Source organism: Microcebus murinus, chromosome 6 (assembly GCF_040939455.1).
Source record: "Microcebus murinus isolate Inina chromosome 6, M.murinus_Inina_mat1.0, whole genome shotgun sequence".
NCBI lineage: Eukaryota > Metazoa > Chordata > Mammalia > Primates > Cheirogaleidae > Microcebus > Microcebus murinus.
In genome coordinates, this window is record NC_134109.1 from 34,674,344 (window position 1) to 34,691,055 (window position 16,712).

Sequence of the window (16,712 nt, forward strand, 5' to 3'; positions counted from 1 at the left end):
ACCTAGAGTGAAGAGTTTCTACTTACTTTACTTCTTTTGGTCATAAGATCTTGATCTCTTCTGGCTCTTCCCAGTGCAGGAACCTTATCAATAACCAGTGATTCTTTAGGCGCAGTTCTTGGGAACCAACCCCTCACTATGGAGGCCAGTAGCTCTGTGCACAAACAGGCCTCAGCGAGCCCCATGGCCACTGACAAGGATTTTATCCTGCATAAAAGTTCCTGGACAAGTATGGTTCTTGAGTCTTTCTCTAGGCAGTAGCAAGGGCAAGTGCAGTGAGAGTGAGAAAAAAGTAATGAAGTGGACCAAAGAACAAGGTAATGAAGTGGAAAAAAAAAACTCAGTCAGCAACCCTGCAACTCTGATTAGACCAATCGGCCTCCTTTCTTGAAAGCTGAACAAGAGCCACGGTGGGGAAGGGACACTGGGCAGTGGTCATAGGGACCCATCACCAAAGGGAAGAGCTGTGGGCCAGGGCTTCAGATATACTTATTGAATCACTGACATGTTTATGCTTCAAAAAAGAGAACAGAAAGAAAATTCTTTGAATGACTCTACATCCTTTATTAAGCCAGAATGTTTGTTATTTAAAGAAGCCTGGACAAATTATTCTGGAATACAAATTGCTAAATTTTGTTTTGTCAGTAAAATAGTTTTGCATTAGGTTATTTGTGATAGCTACCCTCATCTACTACTACAAGAGAGTTTAAGGAAAAACAACAAAAAGGGATTTGTGGTGGCATTTTTCACTTCCTATACTCTTGGGTTTTGCTGATGTAGAGCCAAGTTCCTTATTCGAAGGGACCCTGAGTGACTCTGAGTGACACTCCATGATTACAGCCCTCAGTGGGCCCTGGTGGCAGGCACGAGGAGGTAATAGCAGTTTCTCAGGCCTCGACATGTCACGTTGGTCCTCTTTACACTGCCACACCTTTGTAAGAAGGTTCTTATTAGCATCTCCTCATTGAATTTTTTCTTGCTGGGACGCACATTGCTGTAATCTCCAACATGTTGGAAAATCTACAAATTGTAGCATTTAAAACAATCTGTTCTTGGACAAAGCACCACACTCATGAAAACATAGTCCTGGTGTAGTACTTTGTGCTTGTTCAATGTTAAATCTCTTGTTAAATCTCTCATTTCCACAGCACCCCTGTGGAGACAGGTAGTGCAGACACCGTCAGTTCCATCTTGCAGGAAAGGCAGTGGAGTCGCTGGGAGTTTAGGAATTTGTTCAAGGTCCAGGAATATTGGAGTTAGCGTGGTCTAGAACTCAGCTCCCTGGCACTCTGTTCCAATGCAGATTGTTCTGACTCACCAGCAGCCAAAGGAAGGTGAACTTGCTCAAGAGAGACCTCCTGCCTGAAGGCCATCCTCAGCGTAACTTGCAAAGTGAAAAGCACGGGTCTCCCTTCAAGGCCATGAGGTCATCTCCTTCCCCTTGATTTCCACACAAAATCCCTGCTGCTTCTTAAACTCATCAACCTTTCACATTAGGTTCTGTTTCAAAGATTTTTTAGAAATCGGACCAACGGGGGCAGCCTAGATTTAGCAAACAGAAAGAGCTCTGGTTTCATCGTATCAACCACGTTGCTTTCCTTCTCTGTCTTGCTCTCTGCCTGTTTCCCTCTTTCTCTCTCTGTGTTCCTCTCTTTTCCTACTTTCTTCATCCTTTCTTTCACAGACGTCTTATGGGATGGGTTGACAGTCCTTTGCATGTCGAGGTGCCCAGAGACTCCTGAACACCAAGGCGGTTACTAGAGCCCAGTGAGAGCCAGGGTCATGGGAGGGAACTGGCACGGAGTACCTGGTCTCTCTCTCCGCTCCTACCTTCTGATCTCCTGCTTGCTTCCCACTGGCCCAAACCAACCGTAGGCCAGAGGGCAAGGGAGCCTGGGTGAGTGGTCGAGAGGAGCAGCCTCTGAGGGGACAGCAGGGAACGGAAGAACAGAGAATGGATGAAAACAAGGCAGGGGTGGGGAACAAATGGAGAATGGCCACCATAGGGATAAGCCCACCTATTGACAGTAGTGAGTCTGGTTAGCGGGTAAAAGCTATGTTTATTCATTTTTTCACTACTTCTCTCCCCCACACCACCAAATGGCAGCCTTGATTTTTTTCTTGATGAGTTTCAGAGGGGTAAGACCCAGGTGCCACTCTGAACATCTTTGTTCCTCATTCTCTGCTCTGCTTTGCCCTGTACTCTGTTGGCCTGGACTTTTCTCTACAGCAAAGCTGACTTGGCAGTAGCATCTCTTCTTTTCTCCTGCATTCTTCTCCTTTGCTAAATGCCAAAAAGGACGACCAATTTCCATGGATAGTCTCCCAAACAAACCATGGCAGAGGGGCTGTCTACTCAAATGGCTACCACAATGGTGACACTCTTGTTTCCAAACATCAATCACCTGATTGATACAGGAGACACTCTTACCATGAAGCAAATGAAGTTTGGTCGTCAGTGTCTTCCACCCCGTTCACACAGGCCCCTTCCAAGGCCCTAGCAGTGGCCTAGAGAGTCCATAAGCAAAATTGTTAGTCTTTTTCTTAAAGAAGAAGGTCCTCAAAATAGTATAAACTTTAGGCCTCTCAAAACCTGGAGACCTGTCACTTCCTCTATATCTTTGTCCCTTTTTAGCCCATGACTGTCCTGGCAGTGTTTGCAGCCATGCAAAGCAGAGGTAATTAATATATGATAGATCTATTTGGCTGAGACTCCTCAGACATATGGTCTAGTCAATGGGTGCAAACAAAGGAGCAATTGCAAGGTGCCACCACATGCTGGTAAAGCTGTGGCAGTGAAACACAGTTGGTGACATGGATGACAAAGGCAGGCTGTTGAGGTCTGGCTAGTCACAAAGTGCTGGTGCTCTGCAGTTTAATAAGCCTCAAGTGTGACACTGTGGGGACAGTCACCTCATCTGGCTGGCAGACTTGCATACCTGCTTTTCTGGGAGGTGTGGTGAGGAGAGCATGGGGCAGGCCTGCCCTGCTGGCCTTTCCAGAACTGAACTTGGTCCAGCCCACAGGGAGGCCAGCAGGAGCTCTGCACCTGGGTGTATTTGGAGGTGCCAGCCCTAGAACACTGTGCCCCAGGTTGGGTCACAGAGACGGAGCTGTGGCCCATTAGTTCCAGCTCCAGCTGACACTGCCACACCCTGGTTTAAGTCCCAGACAGTCAGGTTTCTCTTTATCCACAGTCACAAAATGCCTGAGATACTTCATACTGTCAGTTTCAAGAGCAACTGGTTTAAGATGCAGATGCCTTAATGCTGACCCTTCCCTCCACAGAAAAACAAGTCAAAGACCCAATCTAGACTGAGAACCTGCTGTATGGCAGCCCTAGGGATTAAAGAAAAAACAGTTTACCTTTTCTTTATATTTAGCGTTTCAAAACTCACCAGGCCCTTATTTAAGAACAGAAGGAGAGAGGGGGGAAGAAGATGGAGGAGAAAGAAAGGAAAGGTGAAAGAATATTCCACTTACAAAAGGGATTAAGAGCAAAGGCACTAGGGGCTTTGATCCCAGCCACTCTACCAGCTCTTGGACCTTGGGCAAGAAACGAGACCCTCTCAGGGCCTTAGCTTTCCAATTTGTAGAATGGGAATAAAACAAATACCTACTCCCTAAGGTCGTGGTGAGGTTTAAATGAGGTGACATACATAAAACCCTTAGAGCCATTCCTGGCCCACAGGCCGAGCTCAGCAAATATTAACTGATGCTATTTTATATATTCCTGTATTAATATGACATCTCAAGCCAGGAGCACCCAATAAGGCTCTGAGCTGACCAGCCGAAGGATCTTGGTCGTGACTGCCTCATCAGCATCTGCCATCTGTAAAGCAGGAACACCAGTAATCTCTCGGCTTCACCAAGTTTGTTCTAAGTCGTCAATGAGTAAGACGTCACGCCTGAGATTTCACTCTCTGCGAAGGACAATAGAACAGCTGTATAATATTTGGAGATCATAAAATTTCTCAGACAACTCGGGTTTGCCTGCCTGACTTGCTCACGCCGGAACCTCTGTAGGCTCCCTTCCTGAGTCCTGAGATAAGGGTTCGCTTTTGTGAAGACCCCTGAGAAAAGCCAGTGCAACCTCCACAGCCTCTGGTTCCGTCCCGGAGCAGATGCTCTTCAGAACCACCCCTCCTGCCCAGGAAGGGGCGCTGAGGGCCGGCCCCGAGCTATGGCTTCACAAAATGCCAGGCCCAGGGGCATCCCAGGCAGCGGGCCATGAGGAGGGCAGGCAGGGTGTCCGCGCTCACTGCCTGGAAGACAGGCCCCCCTGGCACGGCTCTGCTGCTCCTTTCCAGCTGGCAGCTCTGCTTAATGAACTGCACTCAGAGCTGCAGAGAGGGGCTTTTTGACGGGCAGGGTCATTAGCGCTCTGTTTTAATTATGCCTCCTGGCAGTCTCCATTGCTTTTCTTTTACTTTACCTGACAGTGGCTCCCAAATGCCAAATGGTAATGAGTAAACTGAACTGTTTATTGTAAGTGTGGATGAGTATCAGGCTGGTTGGAAAACAAAGGAAATTAGTCTTCTCTTTCTTGTGTCAATGGAGCAGGTCTTGCCTCCTTGGGAGCCCAAGAAGTGGGCTCCTATCTGAGATTCACTTAGGTCTCGATGGGGTCTAATGTCTAACTCCTGGTGCAGACAGCCCATTTGAAGAGCAACTGTCAGCAGCTCCTTGGTGCCATTTCAGCAACGAGATAAGAGCAAGGAGAGAAGAAATGCAGCTCCCCCATGCAGGTAGCTACAGAACACGAGAACTAGCAGAAAAAAGGAAGTGTGAGGGGAGGAGAAAGGAGAGGGCTGTCTTCTCATCAGGATCTGCTCCTGAGACCTCTCATGACCAACACTGTGATGGAGAACTGTTCCCTGAGGAGGAGGAGGAGGAGGAATCTCTCAAGAGATTATTTAGGGAGATTCTATTGGTGGCAAACTCTTTACATTTCTCTGAAAACTGTTTTTTCTTTTCCTGGATTCCTGAAAGATATTTTCACAGGGCATACTATTCTTGATTGGCAATAATTTCCTTTCAGTCTTTTGGAGATATGATCCCTCTACCTCCTGGTGTCCAGCACCGTTGTTAAGGAGGCTAAGGTCTGTCAATGACTACGCTGTGATCTGAGTTTCCTCTCTGGATGATTTTAGGATCTTCTCTTTGACTTTGCTATTAAAGAAGTTTCACTGTGAAGTAGCAAAGTGCAGATTCTTTTTGTCATCCCACTTTGGATTTGTTACAATTCCAAATCAGAAAAACTCTCAGCCTTTATTCCTTGGATATTGCTTCTTCCCATTTTCTGTATTATCTTTCTGGAACTCCACTTAGATTTGTGTTTGTCTTCTCTGTCCTTCATGCCCTCTTGTTTCTCAGGCTTTTATCTGTGGGAATCCTGGGGACTAGGGTTGAAGTATGCTCCTCCAGAGAGGATTCGTATTTGCTTCTGCCATATACCAGGGGTGCTTGTAAACTGGGCTGCTTTGAATTAATTTCTCATTAATATCAGGTTTTGTTGGAGGGGGGGATTGGTATATATAGGTAGTGTGAATTCAAGTCCCAAACCTGCATGGGTACAGGCCTTTGGTTACAAATATTTGGGAGAAATTTTTTATCTTCCAAAAGCCAAAGCAGGCTGGGTATGGTGGCTCACACTTGTAATCCTAGCACTCTGGGAGGCCAAGGCGTGTGGATCGCTCAAGGTCAGGAGTTTGAAACCACCCTGAGCAAGAGTGAGACCCCATCTCTACTAAAAATAGAAAGAAATTAATTGGCAAACTAAAAATATATAGAAAACATTAGCCAGGCATGGTGGCACATGTCTGTAGTCCCAGCTACTTGGGAGGCTGAGGCAGTAGGATTGCTTGAGCCCAGGAGTTCAAGGTTGCTATGAGCTAAGCTGACACCATGGCACTCTAGCCCAGGCAACAAAGTAAGACTCTTTCTCAAAAAAAAAAAAAAAAAAAAGTCAAAGCAAAGGTAGACACATTGATGCCTTCCGTGAAGCAGAATTTTTTCCTAGTCTGTCCTTTCCCAGAAGGTGTAGCCTGTAAGGGATCCCTGCCATTTCCAGTCCCTGCCTGGTTAGGGTCCATTGTCTGGAAAACTGCCCCAACATGGCCATGAAAATTCAAGGCTCTAGATGGGGGTTGAGAAACCCCTGTGGGAAGCTGCAGCTTCACACAGTCACTTTATTTTCACATTCTGAACTTTTCTCCACTGTCTCAAATGTTCTGAATTTTTAAAACATTTTATTCAGCATTTTAAGTTGTTTGCTTGTTTATTTTAGAGTGGGATGGCTTTCAGGATTTCTAGTCCACTATATTTCCAGAAATGGAAGCCCACATCTCCATAGTCATAATTCTCCTCTCAGAAGTATTTACTAGCTTCCCACTCTCTGCATCTTCCTTTTGTTCTCACAGGCTTACCTCAGAGGAGCTGTATCAGACTCCCCCCTTGGCTGGGACCCACCGTCAAAGCCACAGGAGGCCTGGAAGGTAATGTGCTAGCCCGTGTGAAGAAAACAGTGTTAGAACCTCCGTTTTTATGTTTTCTCTCACACATTATTTAGCTTCTATTATATATATATTATATACATATGTGCTTTGTCATACACACATTATGTTAGTATATTAGTACATGCTTAGAAGGTATTAATAAAAAACATAATTTTTAACTGATAGGGTTTTGTAATTATGAGAATTTAGAGACCCCACTGCCTTTTAAAGTCATTAGAAGCCTGTTGTCTATGTTCCCACTGCCTTTTAAAGTCATTAGAAGACTGTTGTCTATGTTCTTATGATTTTTATGGCTAAAAAAAAAACCCACCCAGAACTTAGTGCACATTGAACTTTATTTCTTCAGATGGAAAACGAAAGGTCTGGCAGGGTTATGAAAACAGGTCCTGCACCCCAGGGTGGAGGTAAGTAAGTGGATGATGAACTCTCTAAGGGACCCATTCTCTAAGACTCCTTTCAGCTTCTCTGATGTAACCCACAGTTTCTCATTTCAACATTTCTCTGCTGCATAACAAGCTTTTTCACAGTTTTCGATTCACCCTACTGATACCACAATAGTTTAGTTTCTCTGTTTAAAGAAAAAATATAGAACCTGCACAAAAAAACATCAAAACCTGAAAAAGCAATTGACAGCCCATGGCCCCAAATCACCAGTTGGAGCTCACCTAGGTTGTCCTCCAGGCACCCTGCCTGGGGCTGTGTTCGCCGTGAGCCCCACTACCTTTGCAGCTTTCTCTGATGCTGTGTTCCTTTGCCCATCTGTCTGTGTTCCCCGTGTAGGTTATGTTTTTAGGCCTCAGAGAATGCATTTTATCCTGGCAGTAGACACAGTGATTGGGGTTCAAGAAAGCGACCCAGCAGAAGGACCACAGTTCAAGAGTCTACAAACAGAAGTTAGGGAGTCAGAGCTTCCTTCTCCATTTTAAAACTAAAGTCCAGCCTTGAAGTTCATTTTGATTATGGTTCTAGGACCTTCAGTTTCTAATATGAGCCCAAATGGGGATGTAGAAAAATGCTCATGCAGGGCTATTTACTGTTTACAGCCTTAAAAGATATTATAGCAAACGGGAGGCTCACATGGTAAATATTATATAAATATATGTGTGTGTCTGAGCATGTGTAGGTGTGGATATGTGTGAATGGATATAATCCTGTGGTTGCAACAGCAGATTTTATGCAGTCATAAATAAATTTTTAGGTACAGAATTGTGATACTCTGGTTTATTAGTATTAAGGAAACATGGCACAAATGAACAAGACATTTCATGCTACAATGCTCATGTGCACTGTTCCTTCCATCACGCAGACACATGAATTGTGCCTGTGTCATGGGGTGAGTCACTCCCAAAGACATTCAAAGCTGAAGCTGGACTCATTTTTTTCTCAGAATCTTTGAGAACTCTGAATCCATTAATGTGGACAAAAACAGGTTCAGACTGCACTGTGCCAATGGGCATTATTACCTCCTGCTCAGTCAAGAGAAACAAACTGGGTCTCCAAATAGGCCTGCATTTTCTGAGCTAACAGTCCTCCCTGTTTATATTTTCTACTTAAGGAGAATATTTTTTAAAAGCCTATTTCACAGAATCAATTTTAGTGGGCCTTTAAAATGGGCGGTGAGCTGGAGGAAGTTCAGTTTGTTTTAACAATAACTTCAGCTTATTGAAGCAAGCATTGGTGGATCATGTGTCCATATGGCAGTCATTAGAGACAGAGGAAACTTGAGAAGCTTATTGCTCTAAGATAGCTAGTAAAAAGAATTGGAAGACATTTTTATAGGACCTAAAGATAGTGCCAATAAAATAAGGACAAAATCCATTTGTAGATGATAGGCAAGGAGAGGAAATCTTTGAGCAACTAAAAGATCTTACTTAGCTCTACTGTATACACGGTAGAGAAGCTTTCAGGTAAGAGGACTGTGGTCCACGTGCATATGAATTAATTTATTTCCTTTTCTAAGTTGCTCAGTTAAGTGATATTTATTGAGAACATACCATGTTCTCCAAAGTGGCGGCTTCTGTGGACACAGTGATGAACAAGACACAATCCCTGCCTCGGCGACTTCACACTTAGACAACAGACTGGGGAAAAGGCCACTGAGCACAAAGGCAGGGATAAGTGGAGAGGGAGGCAGGGTGCTGTGCCAGTGCACGTGGGGACACTGGGGTGCTTCCCGCCTGCCCTGCCGAGGCAGGGCCACAGTGTGGGCTGTCCCAGGCAGATGGAGCTGGAGGTGCAAAAGCTGCAAGGAGAGAGAAAACAGGATGCCCTTGTGTGACTTCCAGGTAGCTTTTCATGGCTTTCACTAGTTCAAGAAAGTGAATGTCAAGAGGCAAAGCTGGAGAAGTAAGCAGGCATGCGTAGCACAAAGAACCTGCTATGATCCCTGGCAATGGAAGACCATTAAACAGTTCTAAGCAGGGCAACGGTGTGATCAAATTTCTGTTTTAGAAAGATGGTGTTGGCTGCAGTATGGGAAATGCATTGGAGCCAGGAAAGCTGGAGACAGGAGGCCACTTGGGAGCCTGGTAAAGAAATAAGCAAGTCAAACAACATGAGTGGACTGAGCTAAGGTAGCTGACATGGGATAGAGAGAAGTGAACAGACTGAAGATACGTTAGGAAGGTCAACTCAACAGGAAATGGGTTGAATGTGGAGGAGGAGAGAAAGAAGCTAAGGGGATTCTGGCTTATTCCACTGGGTGGAAGATGGAACCATTCATTGAGACAGTGAACAAAGGGGAAAGAGGGAGTTTCAAGAGGACAACAGTGAATTAATTTGCAGACATCTCATGATTACCTGTGGGATGTCCAATAGACACTTAGATATATGTCTCTGGAGTTCAGGATAGGGAACTGGCAGGACTTAGAAATTTGGGAGTTACCATCCTGTTGTTGGTAATGGAGACAATGAGACATGGATGAGATGACCCCAGGTATGGGGAGAAGAGAAGACAATATCAAAGGGAAGAAATGAGGATGAGGAGCCCATGAGGAAGCCTTAGGATGCATAGAGAATTAGAGGACCTAGGAGAACATGGTGCCATAAGGGCCATGGGAAGAGAGGCTTTGGGAATGGATGAATATCAAAGATGCTGCAAAGAGGTCATACAAAAAGAAAGAAGGAAGAAAGAGAAGTACTAAAGGCGTCCATCACATTCAATAACAAGCAGATCACCAGTGGCCTGGGTAAGAGCAGTTTCAGTGCATGATGTGGAAGGAAGCCAAACTGCAGTGGGTTGCCGAGTGAATGCAAGGTGGAAAAGTAGAATTTGAGAGTTGGAACAACTCTTCTCTTTTGAGAGTCTATGTGTGAAGGAGAGGGACATATGAGACAATAAGGAAAAAGAGAAGGATAGGATAGAAGGCAATTATCTAGGAACTGAACGATAGAACAGACTTGAGGTGATTCAAAGCTAATGAGAATTATCCAATAAGGAGGCAGAGGTTCATGAGATGGGAGGCAGAAGGGGTGATGATGACAAGGGCATACCTGAGGGGGGCAGTTGGCTTGCCTGGGTCCAGGGTACAGAAAAAAGTGGTGAACCTGGACAGGAGGATAGACCTAGTGTCAGTTAACAACCAACCACAACAGCCCACGTGTGTACACCAATACCTGCTGATGCTCCCACCTGAGGAATCCACTGGGTTCAGCTAAATAGCCACGCTGATCTTGGATGGACTCAACTTCCTGGGACTCCATGGCTGTCACCTGGTCTGGGCAAGCCTCATCTAGGGACTGGTGGACTTGCCCAGGCTTGTCCTTCTTGTGGCAATGGCTGAGATGCAACAGAACAAGCTCCAGTGCCCAAGCCCATTTGCAACCTCTTCTCGTGTCAGTCTGCTAATCACCCACTGACTGAAGTGTGTCACGTGGCTGAGTCCAGCCTCAAGTCACCCCATCCACAGTGCAAAGTTAAATGGCACAGAGCATGAGGTCAGAGCAGGATGAAGAATTTCTTAACACAGACAAAGAGAAATATGGTTTTGACATTTTGTCAAACACAAGAAGAAAAAGCAGTTTGCAAGGATCCAAGGGAAAAAGACAAATTAAAGGCCTAGCCATCCGCTCCTCTTCTGTGCAGATCAAGGTGCTGCTGTATTATTTATGTCTGGAAAGGTTAGCACTCGGCTGTGGTTAATGAGCAAAGCCGCCTAGATGAGAACACTTCATGATAGGGTCAGCATCACCTTATAAAACTTAACGACGGCAGAGGCAGCTTTATTGCTTTTGTAGAGAGGGGAAAAGCCCTCCACCACCTCCGTGGGGCTGGTGGAATCTGCTCCTGGGCAAAAGAAAAAAAAATGTTCTCTTGAAAGCTTGTTTATGAGAGTCTTGGACTGTGAAAGAGTTTAAAGACTGGGGTAGGGAGACTGGAGTGCTCTACAAAATTGAGGACAAGCTGTGGGTTACATGCATATTACACTGAGAAGGGCAAGAACTGAGCTCATGGATCAATGAAGTCAGGTGTCTAAAGGCTAAAAACCAAAAGGGAAAAGAGTAGGGAGCAGAAAAGTGATTGCGTGATAGGATAGGGGCACCCTGCCCATCCGCTTCAGACGTCTCCCAGCGTTATCACCTGCCCTTCTCGCTCCTCTCTATTTTCAGGTGGAACCATTCTATAAATACTTCCCCTGCTCTGAAGCACTAAAATAGGCCACTGTGAGTTTATAAAGCTGCATACCCAGAGACGTCCGTGGTTATCACCTATGGATCTTGCACTGACATAAATCAGGGGTCGACGCGTGGCACTCCCTCTTCTTTCAATGCGGAGTAGTGTGATGTATTCCCTGTTAGGGGCATGGATGGAATGCAGTGTTTAATTTTAACTAAACCAACTGCCAGAAAATGGACACATGGCTTTAAAAGTTTTCTGCAAAAATAGTATTTGGAAGATTTGCAGAGACAGACAAGGACTGGCCAGGCTGACCATTAGCCCACAAGAACGAGCTCTCAGTCGGCCACACTGCATGGTGACACGGTAGTGATCTGATCACTCCAGGGAAGTCAGACAAGGGGGAAAAAATGGAAAAAATGAAGATTATTATTTATAATACATATTTATATCCACCATCCTTAACTGTCACTAATTTGTCCCCAGTGCATGCCGTGTCTAAAGTCATGGCTAGTAGGCATTCAGAACACAGGCACAAACTTCTACAATTGTTTCAGCAATATTCTAGGTCATGTGGTTCCCAGTCCAGGGTTTTTTTTAAATGTCACTAACCAACAATAAAGAAGTATCTTTGCAGCTTTCTTACCTAGAAGAAGCAAAAGGCTTCTACGTTCTTCCTTCTGTGGTAAGAATGGTTGAAATCAGATGTGGAAAAGAATATGGCCACAGGGTAAAGTGGATTACCTTGTCAGCAAATAATATTAAAAGATGCACAGAAAACATTGTTGAAGGTTAGGAAAAAAATGGGTATGGAGCAGGAGCGAGAGGTCTGTAAGACTGGGGGGAAGAGTACAGATGTTGTCTCAGTTAATCGTATTGCTAGGTTCTGTTCCAGTAACGACTAGAACTGATTTTGTGAGTCACTAAAGGAAAGAGACACTAAAGAAGATATATTTCTCACACAAAATGACATCTTGAAAACTGAATGTTACCTCCGCTGAAGCAGGTGGTTTGATTGGATAAAAAAAGGATTCTGAAGTCAGGGTGCAGTTGCCCCATATGTGAAATTCATTTACTTCATTTTTTCTTGACAAGCTATTGCAGCAAAGAAGTGGAAGGCAGACTTTCACAGGGCAGGGTTCTCACACCTGAATGTGTATGTGACTCACTTGGGCACCTTGTTATAGTGCAGATTCTAATTCTGTAGGGCTGGCCTGGCCTGACATTCTGCATGTCTAAAAAGCTCCAAGGTGATCCAGACACTGTTAGTCAATGAACTACACTTTGCATAGTGTGGGCATAAAGAAATACAAAATGTTAAGTTTGGTACTCATTTACAGATCATTTACAATATAGTAAAATCTTTGATTATTTGGTATGGCTCATGCAAATTATTTTTACCACCCAGAAGTTTGCTGGTTATGTTGTGTCAATGTCCTTAAGAGTTGTCATACATTAAAATGTGCTAATTTTGCTTTTACAAAAATACAATATTTTCCAATTTCTGACCTTTTAAATAATGAAAAAGTAGCTGTTAATAGAATTCTATCTAGCAGGAAAAAATACACCTAAATAAATGCACCTCCTTTATGTAAAAGTGGCAATTTAACAATGAATGGGAAAGTAAATTGCTTTTCAAAAGAAATGTGTGCTATGGAGACAGCACTGTGAAAATAGATATTCTCATCATTATGATTTTGTTACTGAAAACGACACTGCACCCCCTACAAAAACTTCCGTATCTTCATACCTAGGAAGCTTAGAGGCAGAGTTTTCTAACCTTTAAAACCATTCTCATAGTAAATTTTCAACACATTTTCTAAAAATATAAAAACACAGCAACTTCTAATTCATTTGAAAGAAAATCAGGTTGATATTAAAGAATTTAGAAAGTATTAGCTAAATTTTCACAACCTTTGCATAATTGGTAAATAAGATTGAACAATGAATACCATGATTTAGTAGGTGTGACTAATGGTGCATGCCTTTTTTTCCCCCTCTGTCAAAACCAGGCAGGAAAACAAACCAAACTTAGAGCTAAACCATCCAATGATTATACTACAAAGTCCCAAGCTAAGATAAAGGATGAAAAGAAAGTATTTTCAATTGCATTGTTCTCACTAAGAATATTAACGTGTAAAAGATGTCATTGAGAATAATATTTTACCATTAATAAAGCAATTACTTAAAAGCATTATGCTTTCTTTTTTATCTAATCCTTTCTTAATTTATATTTTTGCATGTATTTTCATGTATATAAAACATTGCTAGAGTAGTGCATTTGAATAACATATATAAATACATACACATTTTAGGGAGTTCTTTATCTTTTTTAACTATGGGTCATGCAATCCAAAAGGACCTGAAGACACTGATGTAAATTAACACACTTATAGACTATACACTCTGGTCATTTTCATTCATTCTTTCTTTCTTTCAATGAATATCCGTTACATACAAATAGAGTCTCAATGAGTATGGTTGCCTTTATAACCTACAAGACATTCAACTTAAGGGTGATTGGATTTTGTTACCAATATGCAAAAAATACGAATGGGCTATCTCCATAGAAGGAAGAAAAAAGTTATCCTTTAAGTTAGATTAAGCAGCTGTGCTATGGAATGCTTTGAGCTTGGATCATCCCTGTAGAGTACTCAGTGAGCATTTATTGCATTCCTTGCATACCTGCTGAAGGAGAGTGAACCAAGGAAAGCATGTGGTCCTGGAGATCTTAAGATCTCACCTGACTCCCAGCTAGATCCCTGCTGCTGATGCCGGAGGTGTGCCCTTTGGAACTGGCATTCTTCAGAGATGCTGTGCAGAAAAGCTTAAATGCCCAATCAGAAGCTTTGTGTAAATGTTGCTTCATTTTTCTAAGAGCTCTATCTCTATCTTTAGAAAAAGAATTTCTCTGGAACTCTTATCACAAAAACAGTTTGTATAAACTGCCTCTTGTGGAACCATTGCTATGGCTTCACTCAGATAAGTCCTATTGTACATAATCAGTAGTTTAAAGAACTCCCAGTGTGAAAATCAAATGAAGGGAGCTATCTGGCTCTTATTTAAGGAGAGGCAGAAATTATTTTTTTGTATTAGAATCTGGGGCAGAATTGTGCTTTCAGGATAAAGGAATAGGTCTCTCTCTCTCTCTCTCTCTCTCTCTCTCTCTCTCTCTCTCTCTCTCTCTCTCTCCCTAATTTTGATATAAGGAAGAGAAGTAAAAGAGCTGGTGTTGAGAAAAGGGAGTTGAGACACATGAGGAGCTAAGTCATTGGCAGGCTCTAAGTGAGGAGAGAGCTCAAAGCTGAGAGAAGCTGCAAAGCTTTGCAATACAGATCTAGCCTGAAGGTCCAGCTTCACACATCAGCCTCAAGGCACAATGACTCCAAGGTGGAACTGATGTCATATTAGAAAGAACACTTTAATCAGAATAGGGCTATGTGGGAGGATTTAAATTTAATAATGATTTAAAACAAATATATACACAGAGAACAGAGTGTTTCTCTAAGTGTTTATTCTCTAAGAATAAACAGCTTTACTCTTTATTGTTTCAAGTCAGCAATTTTAAAAGTACATTACATAATGAATAATTAATTATAAATCTGTTAGCATGGACTTGGGCAAACAACACCATTTAAATCTCAGGAAAAACACTTGCCTAATACATTGCCCCAAAAGAGTAAGGCAGTACTGTCACTTGGAGGCAATTTATGCTAATTACAAGAAAATAGCCAACAGATTTTTTTTTTAATCCCAATTTTGTGGATAGAGATTCATTTTTGGCCCGCCTTTGTCCTGTCTTCCAAGGTGATAAGGATTTTAAAAGCTATAAAGATGAAAGCTGCAACATTCATTGATTCAACAAATGATTATTGGGGGTCCCCTTGATGTCTGGCATCATTCTAGGCACAGGGGATGCGAGTGAGGCAGCAAGTTGATGACTGTGGTCTCAGTGTTTAAATTCTGATGAGAAGACAGGCAATGAATGAATGACTAATTTCTGATGTTGCTAGGCGCCATATGAAAATAAAACAGGGCAAGGTGGTAAGGAGTGACTGAGAGAAGTGCTCAGGGAACATCTCTGGAGCTGACATTGAAGATAAAATGGAATTCAGCCTTGCAAAGATCTGAGAGAAGAACCAGGCAGAGGGAACAGAAGATATAAAAGCCCTAGAGTGAGAGCAACTGTTGGTTTTTAGTGAGCCGAGGAGAGATTGGTGACAGGTCAATTCATAAAGAAAGGCAGTGCTAGATTATGCAGGGCCATTTTGAACTTTGTGTTTATTTATTTACTTATTTATTTATTCATTTATTTATTTATTTGAGACAGACTCTTGGTTCCTGTATCCTCAAACTATTGGGCTCAAGTGATCCTCCTGCCTCAGCCTCTTGAGTAGCTGAGACTACAGGTGTGCACCACCACGCCCAACTAATTTTCTATTTATTTATTTTTTAAGAGACAAAGTCTTGCTATATTTTCCAGGCTGGTGTTGAACTTCTGGCCTCAAGTAATACTCCCACCTCAGCTTCCTGAGTCCCTGGGATTATAGGCATGAACCAGCATGCCTGGTGTTGAACTGTATTTTTAATTTCTTAACTTACTAATTTAAGCTTTATTCTAAGTGCAAAGGAAAGCTATGAGAAACTGAAAAAGAAGGACACAATATTTTACAGCTCCTCCCTTCAAGAGTTGGAGTCTATCTTCCCACCTCTGCAATCTGGACTAGCTTTGTGACTTTGACCTCAGCTTTGACCTCAGAATGTGACAGAAATGATGTGTTAATTCCAAAGGCTCAGCCTCAAGAGTTCCTATAGCTTCCACCTTCACCTTCTTGGAATACTTCTGCCATTATGTAAGAAATCCCAGACTGGACTACTAAATGGTAAGTGATTATATGGAAGACAAGGCCTGGCTAAGCACCAAAGTCCCAGGTGTGTGAATAAGGGGCATTTAGACTTATTAGCCCATGGAGTTGGCAAATGAGACTGCAGCCACTTATGTAAGCTCAGGCAAGACCAACAGAAGAAGTGCCCACCTGAGTCCAAACTATATTGCTGAGCCACAGAATTATGATAAACAACGAATAGATGTTTTAGGCCACTAAGTTTTGCCATGGTTTGCTACACAGCAATAGATAAATGAAACAGAAACCATAAGAGAATTTTAACCCTAGAAGTAACATGATATAATTTACACTTTACAAAGTCTGTTTTCACAGGTCATACTCAGAGGGAAACATTGGGAATCTAAGAAATCAAGAGGGAAACACTAGGACTCCAACAAAAATACTTGCCAAAAATACCTGTTCAGGGGCTGGGTGGGATGTTCTCATTCAGAGATGACCACTATGGGTTTATTGTAGCCAGGATATATGGCTACATGGCTACTGCTATGGGGACATTGAACTTGAACTAATAGAATCTAACCCTTCTTCTGAGTAGAGCAAGGTTTCCTAAAGCCCCAGAAATCCCCGCTTCCCTGAATGAAACTCTCTTTCCAGACAGATTGCATTTCTATAGAAATTGATGAAGCCACTATGAGAAGTAAGCCTAAGAGTAGAGTTTAAACCTAAAGAACA

General features: G+C 42.9%; 1 long non-coding RNA gene across 1 annotated transcript in view; it reads left to right on the forward strand.

Moving 5' to 3' along the window:
* LOC142871374 (uncharacterized) overlaps nt 1-16,712 on the forward strand; it is a 67,697-nt gene that overhangs the window by 324 nt on the left and 50,661 nt on the right. The window contains exons 2-3 of the long non-coding RNA XR_012919623.1: nt 6,423-6,497; nt 6,865-6,922. This is a non-coding gene — a long non-coding RNA (uncharacterized LOC142871374). The remainder of the gene's footprint in view (nt 1-6,422; nt 6,498-6,864; nt 6,923-16,712) is intronic.